The 20367-nt window shown below is 40.5% G+C and overlaps 1 protein-coding gene across 2 annotated transcripts in view; it reads left to right on the plus strand.

The window, feature by feature from the left end:
- soga1 (suppressor of glucose, autophagy associated 1) overlaps positions 1–20367 on the plus strand; it is a 110268-nt gene that overhangs the window by 24555 nt on the left and 65346 nt on the right. The gene's annotated exons all lie outside the window — the stretch shown is intronic.

A 20367-nucleotide genomic window follows, 5' to 3' on the forward strand; every position in this document is an offset into this window, starting at 1 on the left:
TGATGAGCCTCAATGTTCCCTCAATGAGTACTTCATGTTGTAAGTGGTTGAAATCCTCCACCTATTATTGGGCGAGTTGATAGTATCATTTGTTTTGCATTTGTATTGCTAGTTCCAGAAGTGCACCCACTTCCAATTCCCATTTCAAAGTTGGTGTTTTTAATACTGTAGATTTGTTATGTCATTTATTCATTGATTATTTCAGCATTGTTTGGTATGGTGGATGGCTGTAAATACTACTATGATCATCAGCCGGCCAGTAAATGAGAGCTGTAGCGAATTCAAACCACATTGTTGTTGCAGTTGGGATTTAAACTACTGAATTCATTCTCTACAAAGTGTTATCGTTAGCTTGTACTTGCTGTTAGCAGTGGATGCAACAGAATGATTAAGCTTGGCGCTTTGATGTTTCTTAACAAAATGCGCCTTGTTGTAGTTGACTTCCCTCCTTTTGGTTTTATGAGCTTGCTTTGACTTTTTAGTCAAAGAGCCAGATATTTTCTAACACAGTTGCTCATCTTGTGTACTGATGATTCAGTGTCAATCCAAGCCTTGAATCGCCGTCTGTTGCCTGACCCTATGACTGTCATGCTAAGGGGTTCTCTAGTTGTTAGCTAACTGTCTACTAACATGGTTTCATAAGCTGTGTTTGGGTCTGTGTCGAGTTATGCTAACCCTTCCGTAAAGGGAATTCTTCACATAGCTGATACAATTCAGGGAACCGTGTTGGTGTGCGTGTCCTCATCCAAACAGGAATGTCTCACTCATCTGTGCCTCACTTTTGATCATACAGTATAAGCAGTAGAATTCAAGTACAGCCCAGAAATGGGAAAAATGAGATATAGAGAGATGAGAAAAACAGCAAAGAGACCTTTAGATAGAGACATGGATGGAGACATGATAAAGATAATGTGTGTAAAAAGAGACAAACAAAAAGGCAGAGAGACAGAAGTGCACACAGACAACGAAGGCGTTGGTGATTCACAGGTGTAAAGGAGGTTTGTGAATTATTGAGTGTGTCCTGGTGGCGGCTGCAGGCTCCAGTCTGTACTGATATCGATATTCTTTACAAAGCAGAGCTATGCAGTGTAGGGCTAGACCTTTATTCTGCTGCTGCAAGCCGTCAATATTTTACTGGTAACTGGAGAGGGATTAGTTTCTGCAAACCTTGCAAACTTAATGCTCTGTGCACAAAAACGGAATGGTAAATCTTAAAGGTAAAAATCTTAATTAGAAACTGCTATATATATGTAGCACCTATATTTTTATCTAAAGATGAACTGTGTGACCTGACACCTGGTAGCACAAATTAAACAGAAATATACATTTTACTCAATGGAAAAAAAGGAAGCATCAATGTATACAGAACATGGTTAGCTAGGAACTGAATGTGTCTACACAGGAGGTGTAGCGTGAGCATTAGCTTCAGTGCTCCGTCTGTGTTTACACAGGATGTGTTCAGGCACAATATTAAGTGTAGGTCTTCCGCATTTTGGCTGCGGTCAGAGCCCAATGCACAATCACTGCACTAACACATGTAAAACGGAAGAAAATTTAAAAAAAGACTTAAAAAGCATTTTTTATATGCCTGTCTATTTCATCAGAAGTGTGTGAGACGAAAAAACGTGGTTTTCCGTATAGACATGCTGCAAGCTATTTAAACACACAGATTGTTTATTTTGTTATATGTAGTATTAGCCAGAGCATTATGTGTTATCTTAATAAGACATTGTCTGCTGGAGTATCTGTCAATTTAGCACAACACACACACACACACACACACACACACACACACACACACACACACACACACACACACACACACACACACACCTCTATTGTTTACCATCCTTTGGGTAAAGAGAATTTCAACGCAATTAAGTTGAATGAGGAGAAGGGAGATGTTCCCCCTTTTCTTAATTTTCTCTGTCCTCTTCTCCTTTTCGCCCCTCCCCAACTCCTCCCTCCATCTCTCATTTATTATCACCTTTCTCCCTCCCTTCTCTCCTGCCGCTCTGACAGAGACCAGACAGAGGAATGCTGATGCAGGGATTTCTTTATCCCGTCTCCCTCCTCTCTTTCAAAATCTCCACTCTTCCCATATCCTCCTCCTCCTGTCCTCCCCCTCTCATCGCCCTCTCCCTCCTCCATACCAAAGCCTTTACTCTCTCTCACTCAGGCCTCTCTATTTTTGTCTCCCCTCCCTCCCCCCCACACCCCCACTCTCTTTTCGTCTCTCTCTCTCTCTTTTCCTCTGCTGCAGTCATCTCCAAAAACCATCGATCCATTCCAGCTGTTTGACCTTTGAAGGAGGCAAGGTTGGATTTTGGAGGGAGTTCCAGAGGGATGTAGGTTAGGAAGTGTAGAAGGAGGGAGAGAAATGGTCTCTGTAGAAATAGAGGGGAGGATGTATAGGGTGCTGTGTCATCTGAAGGTGAGGCCAGAGGGAAGGATTGATTGAAGGCACGGTGGGGGAGATAATTAAGCTGAGTTTGATGTTCAGGGAATTTAAAGGATTGATTTGGAGGTTGAAGTCTTATGAATTTCAGCAGCCTGTTATGAAAAAGGAGACACATTTGCAGGCATGGTTATTACCATTTTTGCTCTCTCGTGTTGGTGGCTGTGTGATTTACGGTGTGTAGTGTAAATAGACAAACAATACCAGCCGCAGTTTGTGTGTTTCTGTTTCACTCAGGGTTGACTGTGCTGTTGTATGTGTCCCTTTGCCTCATGAATAAATATGCGATGGATAGAAGGAGGAATGATAGGGCAAAGAGGAGAATAAAGAGGGTCTGGTAATGTGTGTGCTCACAAGGTGATCATAAGCAGAATGAATGAAGGACTTTGACCTCGTAGGATGGATGATGGATGCATAAATATGCATCCATTGTGTTCCAGCTGCAGTTAACCTCTGCCCGATGTAATCCTTTTCTGTTTTGCTCACACCCTGATGATCATCATGCTTTCCTATTTCAATCTATAGCTAGCACAGGATATGCATACAAAGACTGTAGTTTATGTCTGCATGTTGACAGATAAAATGATAACCACCTTATTTTGCTGAATGTATATCTTAATATACCCTATATGAAAAACCAAGACTAATTCTACACATTGCAAATACATTTAAATGCATCAATTCAGCCAAAAAGGGCAATATAACAAGTGCAGCAACTTAACTTAAAGGCCCTCAAAATGTATTTTCTAAATCAGCTTCTTACTATGAGGGTATACAGGATACAGGAGATTTATTTATTTATATATATATAAAAACATAAAAATGTCAATCAAATGAAAACCCACGGCCACACAGTCCTTATGAAGTAGATTCTTAAACTCTTAATAAATAATACTTAAGGATGCTTTTTCCAAACTTAAACTTTGATTTTTGCTCATTAGTCATAAATAGTTGATGCTACTGAGAAAAACCTTTTTTGAAAGGACATTTTTAGGGGTTTTAAAATGACTGCATTATTATTATTTTGTATAAGCATTAAATGAGCTGTTGGGATCTTACTCTTAAGATCTGAAGATTGCACGTTAAAAAGTCTGCAGTTCCGTCTGTGCTCTATCGTTTTAAAAAGCTAGTTTACAGCCCTATACACTACCTCCTATCACTATTGTCCTCTTGCCAGACAAAAAGTATTACACCTGCATTTTTAGATCCTCACACTGTGGCAAGTCATGCACTGTTACCAGCCTGAGTCCTGGTGCTCCTTTGTTCATAGACTGCAGTAGAAGTGGACCAAAACAGCTTCTATTCCAGCTGTGGCCACACTGCCTCAAGGTGACTAAACACAAAGGAGTAACATAGAGATGGTGAGATTAAAAGGAGGAGAGGTAGACAGATGGAGGGATGTGAAATGGAGGGATTCAAAGCATGGATGGATGGTTGGCTGAACTTGAAGTATTCCACCCAGATAGAGAATGAGAACAGAAGGAATTAACAGCGATTTAAAAAGAGAAAGAAAAAAATTATACAGTATAGGACTGAGGGAGAAAGAGAGAAAAAGAGGGGTAGTGGATTGGGCGACTGTTCCATGTGGGACCTTTGTAGAAGGGCTGCCAGTCGAGGAGATAACAGCCTTAATTGGAGAAAAAGTTCTGTGACTGACACTGAGGGCAAATGCAGCATGTCATTCATTGAATCTGTTTTTTTTGTTCTGTCGCTCCTTTTCTATCGTCTATTTTCGTCTCGTTCTTTTTCAGCCTCCATTCTTTGTTTTTCACACAAGTGTGTGTATATATATACATAAAACTCCTGCTCTCTGCATGAGTTTAATTTCCTTTGAAGGTCATTCAAGAGGTTTCTCTTTCGTGTGTGTGTGTGTGTGTGTGTGTGTGTGTGTTAGCATGGTGATTTAGAGTTAGTGCATTGAGGATGATAAGGTCACTCTGTCTGCTTAGGCACATACACATATATAAAATGGACATCTTTATGCTCTCCTTTTCTCTGGCTTTCACACAATCTTCCCATAATGTAAAAAATAAATTCCCAGATATGGTGTGGCCGTTGATATTGGACAATCCTACAAAACTTGATTAACGTCCAATGCCAACGTTTTTGAAGTTACATGGCAATTATACAATTATGATATGATGATAATATACACACAAGCAAACCAGAAAGAGAAACATATTTTTTGGTGTGTGCACTGGGTGACAACCTGAATAAATGGGCGCCATGTTGGAGTTTCTTTTATCGATACACAAACTCTTCCACCTCAGCTGTGTAAAAGCGCAAAACGTTTTTGCGACATATTTTGACTTTTTATCGAATTTCCTCCTTTTTTATTAGTGCGCCGATTGAAAAATAAGTTGATTATTCATAAGTGTCCCAAATTTCAATTCATAGCTCATTATAAAGGAAACTATTAAGTATTAAGGGAATAGTGCATGAGGAAACAAGGTAGGGATTGTGACAGTACATTTCACTCTCTGTGGAGGAAACATGGACTTTTCAATGCTCTCTCTCGCTCTCTCTCGCTCTCTCGCTCTCTCTCTTCTTCTCTGTCTTGTATTCCCCAGTTACTGCTGAAGGAAACTGTTCCCTGTTATTTCTGATTTCCAGGAAGTGCTGCCTATTGTTTGTAGCAAGTTGAGGGATGTGGGGCAAGGGTAGCAAGGGAGACTTTGCTGTGTGTGTGTGTGTGTGTGTGTGTGTGTTCTTTCTTTCTGAAAGCGAAGAATGGGCGTTCACTCGCATGCAGGTTAGCCTGCAGTGTGTGTTCATGTCCATGCCTACGTTGAGCTTTTATGTTTATTCCTGCCTGCATGTGTGCAAAGCTGTACATGCAAGTGTGACGTCCTTCGGCACAGCAGAGCAGAGCAGAGGAGAGAGAGAGAACGAGATAGATTCAGGGTTAATGGAAGGTCAGTTAAGCTGTAAAGTTAGTGTGACAATTTCAGGCGGTTTATATTTAAGGCTTTCATAAACTCGTTGAACTTGTGGCTGTTTTTGCTTACAGTCACAGGATAGGTAAGGCTGCCCAAAGTACATCAATCTAATTCAAAGGGTGAAAAAATCAAATTAAAGAAATGGTAGCAATGAACAATTATTTTTATTATTGATTAATCTGCAAATTGGTCGATTATTCACTCAGTCTAGAATAGCATAATATATGCCGTCCCATATGCCAGCCCAGGGTTTCCCACAGAAAATGTGTTAGTTAAGTGTTAGTAGTAGTAGTAAATATCTAATTTAAATATATAATTAATACATCTCTGTAGTGCAGACTCTGTACTACACACTACACTAACTTTTCAAACTTTTCAGTACTTTTCAAAATAACAGTTGCAATGTGCAATTTTAAGCTCATTAAACTATTTTCAAAAAAAGTGCTGTAACAGTTTCACTGGCATTGCTCCCATTATCCTCCGTGACACGCTCTCTTCCATTTTGCCCAACAACTCTTCTCCAAAACTGCGCTGAGATAACAGAGATCAGCCCATAGCTTCACACACTCCAGCAGATAGTATGCGTGAAATAAAAACAGGACACGTCATTTCACTGTGTGTAACTACGCTAACTAACCGTGTATAGAGGGTTTTCACGACGCGTCATCAGACCCGAAGTCGCCATGTTGGAGGTACTCGCATCACAACAAAGCACAGGCACTGAAGTAGATCCTGAACGACGTCAAGGAAAATGGTTAATTATTGCTGTGTTTTAGGTTGTACCAATAGGTCAGACCAAGAAAAACATTTGGAATATTATTGACTTCCAAAAGTTATTAAAAACCAGGGAGAGGAATGCCAGAAGTTATCAGAGGAAAGGAGGCGCTTGTGGTTGGCAAAGCTCAACCAGGACCTACGAGGGAAAAATCTGTCTTGTTCGGTCTTTGAAATGAAAATAAACGATTGAGAGTCACTTGGCTACACCTTGAGTATCGCAATGATATCATACAGTTAAGTAAGACGTTAAGACGTTATTGCATTACTTACTCAGGCCTTCACAACATAACGGTCGTTGATGACTTGGTACTGCGTCTCCCTCACCCATCCACACACCATCTGGTTATAGGCCTCCAAACTTTTGTAGGATTTAAGGTCTTCCGCTGTGTATGGGCTCGGCGAGAAAACCAGGTAGTTGACTATATCGGGATATGCAACTGAAGGAAGAATCACCGGCCGCCATGGGTCCAAGAAGAGGGAGCCAACTTGTAGGGATCTGCACCGCCAGTAAACTGTAATTTCTCAAAATATCACGCATTTTTTGTGGTCTGTCCTTCCCTATATGCCTTTGCATCTTGGACGCGTTTTGATGAGCTTTTCTGTTGTTTAGATATAAAGTATTAAAGCATCCAAAGTGCACAATACTCCATTACTCCATTCAGTTGTTTACACCGAGTGCCTCCAACATGGCCGCGCATCCAGGTTACCGCCCAGAATGTGACGTCGGTGAAAACCCTCTATTGTGAACCGCGTGTAGTGATTATGTGCCCAGCATGCCCCAGCTGCTGCACATTTGTTGACAAACTCCGACGCATACGCGACGGTGAAATGGCGATTGTTCTCACGGACACACACATGCGCGATATCAACTGGCTAGTTATCCTCCAGACAGCGACGGAGCACGTCCCGTTTTCTTTCTCTCATTTCGGCCATGTGGCTCGCGTGCCCGCTCGCGGTGTGAAGCGCGTCCGCGCTATTGTCCGAGATGCACTTGACAGTCTTTTGGGCAGCGGACTTTCTTTTTTTTTTTTTTTTTTACCTAGTTAAGGCGGTAGGGTTCCCCAGCTTAGGTGGCCGCCCAAGCTGCAAAGTGCTGCGGGAAACCCTGTGCCAGCCTAAGTGCTTAAATTGTACTTTTTGAAAAAGGTAACCTGAAACACGGACAGGTATTGTGGGAATGTTACAGCATCTCTCAGGAGTCCATAGTGCCCCAAATGCTGCCGACTGCTCTGATGCTGCAACAACCTGGCTTATCACAGTGATGTAATTCAGCCAAACAGTAAAGTATCAGTCATGTATTGGCCAAGTCCCTTTTTTCTTTTCTGCATCATGCAGGTCATGACATTGGTGTTATTTCCCCCACGGTCCATCTCAGGCCAACAATGAAAGCAGTGTGTTCTCTGTAGGGACACAAGTGCCGTTAAATGGGTCACATCATCAAAGCAGCCTGGGTTTAAACTTTGCTTTATCTGGGTCAGAGTGATTGATTAGAGTAAAGATGGTCTTAGAAGAACAGAGAGGGAAATACACCCCACACCACACCAGAGACAGGGTGATGTTTGCGTTGCAAGCAGAAGACAGACGGATGAAGAAAAGTTATTTTTGTTTTGGGGTTTTCATTACAGCTCCAATAATCCAAAAACTGCATGGTGTAATTGAATTGTTATAGCACAGTAACGACCACAGATTGAGAGAGATATGGAGCGAAGCAAAGAGAAAAAGATGGGAGAGAGATACTAAGACAGAACCAGATTGTCCCAAAAGAAATACACAGGGGTGATGGAAAAGAAATTGATAGAGGGAGAAATGATGAAAGAAAAAATGTTTGGCGATAGGATAAGGTAAGCGAGGAGATGGAACAAGAGAGAGATAAACTGCTTTTCAACTTCCCCGTGGAACTGGGAACCTTCTGAGGAACTCATTGCGTTTCGACCTCAGGGGCCAGGGTCTAAATTAAATTCTGGGGACATTTTCTAAGGCCTTTTTACACAGAGGATTAGCATTGTGTTTGCCTCTGCCTCATGTTCCCTCTACTTACTGCCATTATTTGTGTAAACTTTTTCAACAGTTGAGCATCTTTTTAGAGGCCCGGAGGGGGTGCAGATGTAATTTCATGCCTCAGTAGCTGGAACAGGAGTGTGTCTGAGATTCCCCACGTACTGAAGGACCGTGAACTGTTCGAGTCACTGATGGAGACAGTGTGAGGTGACTGGGGAGTAATAACACTGTAAAACACAAGAGGGAAGTGAAAGAAGAGAGGATGAGGGGGTACCAAGAAAGAGGGAGGGGGGGGGGGGGGAATAAATGGAAGGATTGAGATGATACCATTCAGTGATAGAAACCCTGCAGGGAGGAGAGCCAGCTGGAGGAGAACAACACAAACCACTTTTTCTTTTGTCCACTGATGCTAAAATTGGGGTTGAGATGATGTCTTCACATTGCTTGTTTTGTCTGACAGTCCAAAACCCAGAGATATTTAATAAACAATCATAGAAAACTGAGGAAATAAGCATTTTTTTCAGTCTTCATTTTTGAGAAGCTTAAACCCACAGAATGGTTGGCATGTTTGGTCAATAAAGGACTTAAATTATTTCATTTTTCAAAAATTGCTGTCAGAATTGATCGATCGCGTAGCGATGAATGGAAGGATGTGCTGATATTTTCTGTTTGGCAATAAGAACAGAAGAAAAAGAGAGAAACAGCTAATGATGGATGTGCTCGTGGTCATAAAAAGCTGTTCTCTGACCTGTACTTCTAATAAATACTTGATAAATGTTCACCTTTGACTGTAGGACACTTCATTTGAGTGCTAATGCATTACCAGAAAAAGACTCCTAACAGCTGCTGCAAGGCTTTTATCAGGTGTACACCTCCTCTCTCTGAAATGTCACCTGGTTAGGAGCTGATAGGAGCTGTAAACCTCTGCGCAATTCTTGAATTTTGTTTAACTGGTTTTGAAAAGATTTTGTAAAATCCGGCAGAAACCCCATCTGTTGATTCAGCTTGCTTATAACTTTGCAGTCGCTCAAGGACACAAGCTCAAGTGCAACTCAAATGTTGGTAAATGTCAGACATAATTGCTCCTACATTTTCTCTGCAGCTGGTGGAATGTTGAAAGCCTCAGACTGTTCCACTGTTGCCTTGAGTGGCGACAAATCTGTAAATATCACAAGGTGGACATCTGCTCCTTTCAGTCATCACTAAGGTTTAGAGAAGAAGGTTTAGAGTGACTGAATCGTTGTCACATTTGAATATGTATTTGTAGTCTTATATTTCTTCCAGAAACCCAAAAGCACCCAATGAAACACATGAGCAAGTTATCAAAGTTAGTTTTTGGTTTACCATATGAGTTTTATATTGATGTAACACAAAGGTCCTTTTTTAAGTCCAGTTTGGTCTCTCCTTTTCTCAGATTTCTGAAGGGCATTTTTAATAACCGCACATGAAATGAACAACATTTTTCAATTTTTCCTATAATCAAGCTTTCATTAACCTGAGCAGGAATGATATTGCCATGGCAACTTAATTGCTGCATGAGTGTGAGCTCAGCATTCCCTCTTACCTTCGACTGCATCTACAGGCGATATTTCTCCACATTTGCGCAGTAAAAATAAAGAGCAGGTTGTAAAGGATAGATTTGAAGGGAGGATGGATGGAGGTTAGATGGAGAGTAGATACACTCAGTGATGGATGGGAAGCTTTAGGCAGTGTGTCCGTATGTCCAAACAGGACAAAATGGAGTCGATGTTAGATAGAAAAAGAGGGAAAGGTAAGAAAAGAACACAGTGGGTGAACAGACACCTTAGTCAAAAGGTTGGTGGAGGACAATACTGTACACAAACGGAGTGAAAGAAAAGAGCAGATGGAAGACGGAGGGGAGGAGGGATTCTCTCTCTCTCTCTCTCTCTCTCTCTCTCTCTCTCTCTCTCTCTCCTGCATTAAAAGGTCTACAGCTGTTAAAAGCTGGCTGGAGTGCAGATTATCTCACCTACTCTACGGGGGACAAATTGTGGTTTGCTAAAAAGGTTCCACTCTGGTCTCTGTTGGTAACCATTGTGTCTGGCGATAAAACACACACACACACACACACACACACACACACACACACACACACACACACAGACAGACACACTGGATACACACATACTGGATACACACATACTGCATGTATCCTATTGTATGTGAGAATGTGTGCTGAAAGTGTGTGATTATCAATTGATTGTCTTACACATAGTATGGACCATATAGATCCAATGTTGCTCCCTTGAGATTGTACTTTTTGTGTGTGTGTGTGTGTGTGTGTTTTCAAGCATAATTTTGTGTTAGCTCACTGAATGCAAGTTGCATCAGATTGTGAAGCTGAGCAGGTCTCGGCTCATGAATTATACATGAATAATGAGTGATCCATTTATACTGCTACTGTACCCCACTCTGCTGTCTGAGAACAATCACAGTACGACCACAGTACCAGTAGGAATCTGTATACATTGCTGGGTTAGTCTGAGTAGGATTTATTATCTGGGAACATTGAATGTTTGTACCAAATTCATAGCAATCCGTCCAGTAGTTGTTGAGATATTTCAGACTGGACCAAAGTGGTGGACTGGCCAACAGACCGTCACTGTAGCTCACAGCAGTCTCTTTTCAGAGTCACTCATGATTGGTTGCACACTAAACTTGAACGGTAAACTTCAGCTTGCGGTTACTGGCAATGTGACTGCTTTAATTTACATTTGAGCTAGAGTGGGAAAACGTTACACAAAAATTACTACATCCTATTATTATTCTGATTACGTGTGTTTGATTTTCTTCTGTACTGTAATGAATATGAGCACAAACATTGACCCCATTTCACTGTGACATTTCTGAATTTTTCCACTGTCACACAAATTAAACCTCCCAGGATAATTGTTAATCTGTGCAGCAGCTTCAGTCTGTCTGAGGTTTCACTGCTGGTTTCTCACTGTCGAGATGAACAGAGGAGGCTGGAGGCAGCCGTGCTCAAATCAATACAGGCATTTAAATGTTTTAAAAGGTTAGAGTGCCTTAGAATTTAATGGTTGCACACTTTGCTAAGTGAAAAGGCCACACTTTCCAATGAACACCTCTGGTATGGAGTTTGAGAACACCATCAGTCAGCAGCTATAAATCTGCTCTTTTGTGGTTCTGATGCTTTTTGTGTCAGAATAAAGGTTCTGTACCATTTCATAATGTCACATCCATTGAGCTCCTGTTGTATATAGATGTTGAAATCAATTAAATCGCAAGTGTTCAGTCACGTCAAACTTCTTCTTAGTGCTTCCTGTTTTTTAACAGGTATGCCATCTGAAATTCTCTACATTCAGGCCGAATATTCACCAGGTCATGTTTTTGGTGGTCTGGCCTTTATTTCCTCGGTAAAACACTGCAGTTGTCCTTGTCTTTGCAATTAGATGAGACAAATGACAGACGATGCAGAGAGTTTTGTGCTGTGAGGATGATAGATGATGTAGCCTGGATGTGGTCATTCATTGATATTCCCTCGCAGTACTACAGTAGCTACATTACAGGTGTTAAATGTTAAGCTGTGTACAGAACCCTCCTGTTGCCTCTCTGTCTGCTCTGATATAGGGTTGGGTACCGAAACCCAATTTCACTATGGAACCGGTTCCTACACAACTGATAGGAATTGGACCAGATTAGAACGCAAATTTTGGTTCCTCATTTCAGTTCCACTTAATGTGTCGACTGAAATATTTTCCCTCTGTTGCTCCGAAACGGACGTAAAAGCTACCGTAAATGTAGGCTGCTTTTAAAATGCCATATTTTCCCTCTGGGTTCACCAAAACGGACGTAAAGGCATATTAATCATTCACTGCACGTGATCGCTAGGTGATTTAGGTTTCCTTATTATATATTTAAGTACTTTAAAACGTTAATATATTGTTAAATTTAAATAATTTTCAATAAAAAAAAAAAAAAAAAAAAAAACTCATTTTAAAAGTACCGGTTTGCATCAGAATCATAAAAATCCAAACAATACCCAACCCTACTCTGATATCACTGTGGCTGTTTAACCTTGAAAAGCCAATTGAGAGGATTTTCACGTTTTATCTTTAATCAAAGAAAATGCTGCAACTCCTGGCTCTGTGATACACCTTCAGAAACCACTGGAGAAACTCCATGAAACAAATGAAATCTAAACTAGAGTTGTCTTTTGATATTGCTGAGAGGATTATAGCTGGATGGCAACTGTTCTACAAAGGCTCAAATCACAGGCTACTGAGTTCAGCTGAGTTTAAGGGTTCATATTTCTTTTCCACTGCAAAAAAAACAAGATCTACAATAGACTGTCATAGTGAGGTCATTATCTTCTACTGTTAGGTTGAACCAGAGCCAGGAATTTTGGAGAGTTTGGAGGAAAATAGGCTGCAGGACTACTTTATTGAATGGTAACACAGTTGTGATTCTGCTTTTGGTAAGTTATTTTATATTTTCTGTTCTAAACATTTAGTTTATGATAGCTCTTTCAAAGTAATCAGAACTCAAGGTCAACTTACTGGCTTTTTCCAGACTTTGCTCACTTATCCCCACGTAACCAATATTATAGCATGACCAATGCTGGATTTTTGAGGCTGATAATTGGGAGTTGAAACGATCCGATAACGATATATTACATTTCTAACTCTAAACATGTTGTCATATATAGGCGGTGGAGGTCATGACCCTATCTCTTCTCAAAGATGGGGTTATGGCATTGGATGTGAGCATTGAATGGAATTAATATTTTGTCAAACTACTGTTCCCAAAGACAAGAATGTGCATTCATGCTCAACAAAATGTTGCTTTTACAGTTCCAGGTTTTGTGGAACTTGTTTGGCTTTTGAAATTAAAACCTATTCAGCAGGAAACACTGTACCGCCTACACTGTTTGGTTGACAGCTGATCTCCAGGAAATCTAGTGCAGAACATAACCAAGAACCAAGAACCAAGAATCTTGTACAGTACATTAAAATGTAACAAAAACAATCTCAGATATTTCAGCTGAAAGGTGCACTTTTCCCATGAGAAGACTTGACTGGTCCTGTTAGTGTTTATTGCCAGTGGATGAGAGGTTTATAGGCTGATGATGGATGCAGAGGTTTATTGTTAATGGATCATGAATGTGAGCTCTGCTGTGTATAGACGTGGCTCTGCAATGGCAGCACTCGGCTGCATGAAACTACGGTGAGGGAGCAGGTCATTTGTAAAACACACATGTAGGCAGGCTCACATTGTGTGTATGTTCCTCTTTTCTGTTCCTTCTGTTCTTCCTTCTTTCCGTCGCCCTCTTCCTGTTCCCAAAGTGAGGCTGTGTGACATCATCACAGCGCTGCCGGCTGGTGTTGTGATGTGGAAGTGGAGACGTGGAAAATGAGTAGCTGGCACCTCCTGCTGATGCTTGTCTGGCTGCACTGTGGTTACTATGGCTACATTGCCGGTGTCGTTTGTTGCTATGGTTTCCCTGCTACTGTGATGTCCGACAGCAGCTGGAAGCCTGGCAGGGAAAGAGAAAGTCAAGTTCTGTTCTCTAGACTGGTTGTTTAATGTAGGAGAAAGTATGTGCTCTGAATCACCTACAAAATGAATGAGCAGACACAATTGAAAGATTTTGACTTGTAAGTCTGTTGATAACTTGTTTAAGGTTACGGTTTACAGCCTCTGTTAGCGTTAGCTGTTCACGTATACATGCGGGCGCCATCTTGGGAAAGCAGTCACGACCAGTCGAACGACGTGACTCCTTTCCCAAGATGGCGCCCGCTCGTATACATAGTCTTTATAAACTATCTTTTTAATAAACTGTCTGTACACTTACAAAGTTCTCAATGCTTCGGTTTACATGTAGGGACCCTCATTATGCTACCGTGGAAGTGTGGTGCTATTTTGAGCCTTGTTAGTGGTATAGAAATAGCGATTTCTTTTTACTTTACTCGTGCCCCGACGACTAGCGTTATAAGCTAATTAGCGGTTTGGGCTAAAACTGGTCACATTCGATTAGCATGAAAACATATCCCAAAGAATGGTCGACTCTGTAATCATGCGTTATTAACCCATAGGTTCATTTTGCGTCGGATTTCTCCTTTCAGTAGTTCAAAGACATGAAATGTAACAAGCAGATTTACAACATGAGGAGCCGGTTTATTAGTTTGACAATAGAGATTCATTTTTTACCATGGAGACATAAAACTGTGATTAAAATATTCAAAACCCATGGTTGACTTCTAAGGAGCTTTCGACCATATCAAATGCTGAAGAAGGCTACTACAGGAAGAATGTGAAATAGGTACATGAAGTACTAGTTTATTTGTTGCTGTTGTTTTTTTGGTCTCTTTGTAGCATAGTTGACCATTGAAGCTGTTTGTGGCTCTGATTAAATAATACAATTTGAATATACAAATTTCTAGGAGGAAAGTATTAGCACCAGAAGCACATTGCCTGATTTGCTCTTCAAATAAAAGCAGATGTTTGTCAACATTTTAGATTGTAGTATTTCTGCAGCTTTACTGTTATACATCTAATGGAAAAGTGTACTAGTATTTTAAGTCCACTTTAAGACTTTATAGAGCTATATTAGGCTTGAATCTCTTTGTTTGTTTTACAGCAATATTTTTGGAAACATCATCATTTTAGTCTTTCTTTAATAAGGAACGTGTGATGAAGGGGAAAAAACGTTTCCTGAAGGGATTCACTGCTGGACTCCTCCCTTATCATCAACACACATCGAGTGTAATGAATTAGCTGCTTTGTCAAAGAATTTTCTGTTACAAGATAAAAGGCCTTTATCTCTCTAAAGGCCAATTCTCACATCACTAATATGAGGACTTATACAGTATGTGAATATTGGCCTATATCTATTTAAACCTAACTTCTGATGTACTAATGTATTTTGAATGTGCAGAACATTTTGAACATAAGCAGAAATCTTGCTGAAACATGAGCTGAAGTCCAGGGGTTTAATGTATCCATGAGGTGAATAAGTGCCACATGCACAGTTACTTCTCCAACAAAAGACGAAAAAAGTCATAATAAATAGTTTAAAAAGCAATCGGCCTACAGAATGCCTGAGAGCCTTTCTGCATTATGTTCCATATTTTGAATTGTCACGTGGATTTTCCTTTACATAAATAGAGATATTTTCAGCATACATTGATGCAGAATAAGGTAGAAATGGGTGCATAAAAGTTCACCAGAGTGCAGGAAATTAAGTGTTGAATGCTCAAAATGTTCTGGGGGGAGGACCCCTAGACCCCCCACATCATATTTGTTCCCACACATGGAAACAAAAGCTTTGCCTTTAGGTTGCCTGGCCAGCTGTAATTAGGCCAAATGTTTGTGCCATCTAACTAACATCTACAAACGGGGCTGCTGAAACGAACATACATGGCTGTTGGCAAACTGGGCAATCCAATCACCGTTTTTGTGATCTGCTCTGTGTTCAGGTTATTTCCATGGGGCCGGGCTAAGCCTCGAACCTCATAAAGTCCTAGAAACGCCCTTGGTTCATAGTATTTCAATGTCCCTGTTTCATAGTTGTAAGCCTGTGTTGCATAATTCACAGTCCTGCTCTTCCATTGGATTGCGTTCATTAGTGTGGATCAGTGCTGCTGTGTTGTGTTTTGACATGTTCCTCCTCTCTTATTCTCCTCTTTCTCTCTGTCACTGTTTCCCCTTTCACTCTCGGTTTATTTCATCCTTCCATTCATTTTGCCACCTTTCTTCTTTTTACCCCATTACCTTGCTAACCATCTCCTCTTCACTTGTCTTTTTCTGAGACATTGGGACTAGTACATTCCTCTCAGTAGTAGGAAGCAAGGCTTAACTTCAGCCCAAACCGAGACAAAATCTTCACAATCATACATCATTTCTACAAAACAGTTCTGCAGATTCTTTCAACCTGGTGTCAGAAAAATATTCAGACCACAGTTTCATAAATCAGTGCAGGTAGCAGCTACAGAGCTTCTTAGACAGAAAAATTGATTTCAGTATTTACTGTATGTTCACAGGTTTTTAATGTTGTACAGGTAGTAAAATCAGTATTTTTCTCTGTATGTCTGTGTTGTCCAGAAGGTTTCATCTGACTTGTTGTAAAATATAAGAATCTGTAGAAATTCTCTAACGAACAAGGGAAGCAGCAACATTTCAACTTGTTCTCTCTCTTTTTTTGTCTTCTTCCTTTTACTACTATTGCTACAATGCCTGGAAATTTTAATTACACATGCAACCTGGTTCTCAGTCAACCCACATAAATGTCATAACCAGTGTAGAATAATCTAGTCGACCTCAAAGTCTGATTTAGAAAAAGTAGGCTTTATATTTAAACAGGTTGCTGTGTCATGGAAACATCTGTACTGCTTTGACATTTGCGCTGCTCACCTGAGTCACAATGCCTTTTAGATACATTTTGATACCAGGAAAAAAAACATGGCAATGATTTTATTTTTAACTAAGGACATATTTGGACATAAATAGATGATAATGTGTCTTAGAAACCATGTGTAAATCCAACATAAATGTTTAGATACTGTCCAGAATGGTCATGGTGACTTATATAACTGAGATGGATGGACAGGAACAAAAGCACATTATCCCTCTGCCCAGAGGTGTGGACTCGAGTCATGTGACTTGGACTCGAGTCAGACTCGAGTCATGAATTTGATGACTTCAGACTCGACTCGACAAAATGTACAAAGACTTGCAACTCGACTTGGACTTTAACATCAATGACTCGTGACTTCACTTGGACTTGCACCTTTTGACTCGAGAAGACTTGCTACTTCCCATGAAAACTGGGGAAGAAAATGTTCACACGGCCGCGCCGCTCTGTTTATCTGCATCTGTGAAAAAAATGTGCACCACCTGTATGCATGCAGAGAGCACGCGCGCTGCCTGCACGACATCCAATCACTGTAGTCCCACGTTGTTTTGATTCGACAGCATCTAAGCAGGCACATTGCAAGACAGCCAATGAAGCACAAGCAACAACGTGCCAGTTGGCAAAATGATACCGAAGATAGTTTCGTTTGGTTATAACAATTACGAGGTAGTCGACAAAAAAAAGAGTTGCAATTTGCAAAACATGCGGGTCGAAGATTACAGACGGAGCTGCCACAACGTCCAACTTTGTTCGACACCTGAAGTTGCACAAAGAAAGGTAAGTTTTGAACGAATGCTAAGCACCTTATCGGATGTATGTACCGTAACATACTAGCTGCTGCATATTTACTGTATCAACGACACAGTAAACGCACGTCTCCCTTGCTGGTTCATGCTTACAAAAATAGGGATTTTTGAACCCTGATTATATGAGGTACATGAGTGTAGCACACTCAGATGGAAAACCTCGCCAACATCATGTCAACGTCCGTTTTAAAGTAACGTTACCATAACAGTCACAGTAGATCCACCATTAGCCTTCCCTTTTCATATCAGGGGTTGTATTCGCTATAACTACCGCCTCGCTATACATTATCCCGCTTATTACATGACTACCTATCAAATAAATCATTACTTTGACACAAAATATTGATTTTAAAAAGGAGTTTATTGATTTAAAAGCGATTGTATTGCTTCCGCTAAACCGAACTGCGTCCATAGCAACGCTCTGTTTTTCATGGCAACGGTCTGTTATCAAGAAATAACAGACCGCATTCGACATTGGAATTCAACCAAGCCATGTAATAAAATAAAATAATAACGATTATAGTAGTAATGTTCAGAGATGCAATAGATTATTATAGTGCAGTTCTTAACTAATGGGAATATTGTTTAGCTTATTTTTGGTTTATTTTGGTTTACTTTAGTTATTTAATTTATTCAATTATTTTGTTTTGCTATACTTTTCATGCCAACTTGCCATGGCCCCCCTAGCACCCCCTCGCAGCACCCAGGGGTCCCCGTCCCCACTTTGAAAACCACTGCTATAAAGCATATGACTTCAGTTTCTTGAGAGAAAGGGCTTTCTTATGACTTTTGAAGCAGTGAAAATATTCTTAATATTGCATACACTGAAACTGAAATGACTTGAAATGACTCGAAACGAAAATGGTAGGACTTTGGACTCGACTTGAGACTTGTTGGCTTTGACTTGTGACTCGACTCGGGACTTGCCTCATCTTTGACTCGACTTGACTCGGGACTCGAGGGCAAAGACTTGAGACTTACTTGTGACTTGCATAACAATGACTTTGTCCCACCTCTGCCTCTGCCCTCCTGCAGGTTACATAAAACATGCTGAATGGCTGCGACAGTCCTTTCTGTTCAGATCAGGAGGAGGAGCTGACACAAAGTTTTTTGGCTGTTGTTCTCTCTGCCTGCGTGAGACAGCACTCTGTGCATCAGGTCGTTTGAAAAGTGAGTTTTAAATCTTAGCAGCACTTAGATCAATACTTATTAAATAAAGAGACATTTATTACCATCTAAAACGGTGAGAATTTGGACCGAAATATGATCTGATATAAAGGTTCTGAACTTCTTTTGAGAAATGATAATAGAGGGATTAAATGTAAAACAAATTCTGCAACATCTTATCTCATTTTGGCTGGATTTTAGCCTGAAACTTTCAGGATTTTGCTCCTAAATATGCGAAGACATTTAAAGTGCTCATATTATGCTTTTTTGGCTTTTTCCCTTTCCTTTATTGTGTTATATATCTTTTTTGTGCACGTTATAGGTTTACTAAGTGAAAAAGCCCAAAGTCAACCCCAAAGGGATTTACCATCTCCAACAGAAAACACTGTTCACAAACTGCTCCAAACAGCTCTATTGTAGTCCAGCCTTTACTTCCGTGACGAACGTGCGTCACTTTGTAATACACGTTATAATGCTCGCCTAGCTGCTAGCATGGCACTCCCTCATGCTCTGCAACTGACTAGCTAGCAGAACTTACCACGCATGTGCGACTCCCAACAAAGATGTTACAGCAGTGAGATGCCTCACTCTGTAGCTAAATCAGAGAGCTCAACACACAGGGTGAAAAGAGGAGCTGCAGCAATGTGCAGTACAACAAAAATATGTAGGGTAGGTGTTTTCTGAAAATTAAACCACATAAACCTCTTCTGGTACAACCTCTAAATACAATTATGAACCTGAAAATGAGCATAATATGAGCACTTTAACTGATCTGATTAATGGGACACACATTTAAAATGTTACTGCTTTAATGGAAGTGCATGGCAACTGAGCAAATTTCTTCCACTGAGGCCATATGATGTGGTTGAAAAGGCTGGAAAAAGCTAGTATGCATGCAGACCTTGACACAGAAAATATTGAATTAACATTATTTTCTGCCACTTAATCATCTATTCCTGGCAAAATTCTGTTTTAAGGGAAGCAGTTGAATCTTGTATGTGAAATTATAATCACTAGATAACTAATACAGTTTGATAAACTTGTACATTATAACATTCCCAGTAGTATAATCATCGTTATCACTTTATTAGTTTTTATAATACCAGAAGGGTTTAGTAGTATTGTTTCATAACACGATTAGCTGTGTGGCTATCGCTGTTGGAGGATGTGATAATTCACTTGTAGCACAGTAATGAGCCTTAACCAGTCATCCAGTAGAGAACCAATCACTGGCTGGTTAATGGGGCAGAATGGAGCTGTGGGTATCTGGAGCTCGACTGAGCAGAGAAGAGAAGCTCTAATGTAATCGCACACTGACTGAGAGGTTAGAATAGTAGATATAGAGTGTGATGGCCCCGGTGGTGGTGGAGGGAGTCATTGTGCAACTGCCTGAAGAGAAAAGTACCTTCAAGGGTCCCTGTGTTGAGAGGAGAAGAGGAGAGATAAGACTTTTACTCCAGGGACTTTGCAGAGGGCTAGGATCGACTAAGATATTAAAGCGAGAGATATCAGTTGCTACGAACTACGTTCTATAATCCCGGCCCAGTGCACAGCACACAAGTGGCACAGGGGCAGACTTCGGGTTTGATTGCAGTATTGCCTTGATTTGGTCATGCGTTCCAACGAACAAGAATCATTTGGAAAAAGTCCAATCCAACTTTTCTGAACAAAACCTTTTCTACCCACAGACCTTTATGTCATGACCCGTATTGTCCACGTTGTGCATTTTTAATGTGAATATTGTGCACCAAACTTTGAAATAAATGAATCCCAATTTAACCAATTTGGTCTGGTTCCAATTGTTCTTAATTCCCTCAGGCTTTATGT

This window comes from Sander lucioperca, chromosome 12 (assembly GCF_008315115.2).
Source record: "Sander lucioperca isolate FBNREF2018 chromosome 12, SLUC_FBN_1.2, whole genome shotgun sequence".
NCBI classification, from domain to species: Eukaryota; Metazoa; Chordata; class Actinopteri; order Perciformes; family Percidae; genus Sander; species Sander lucioperca.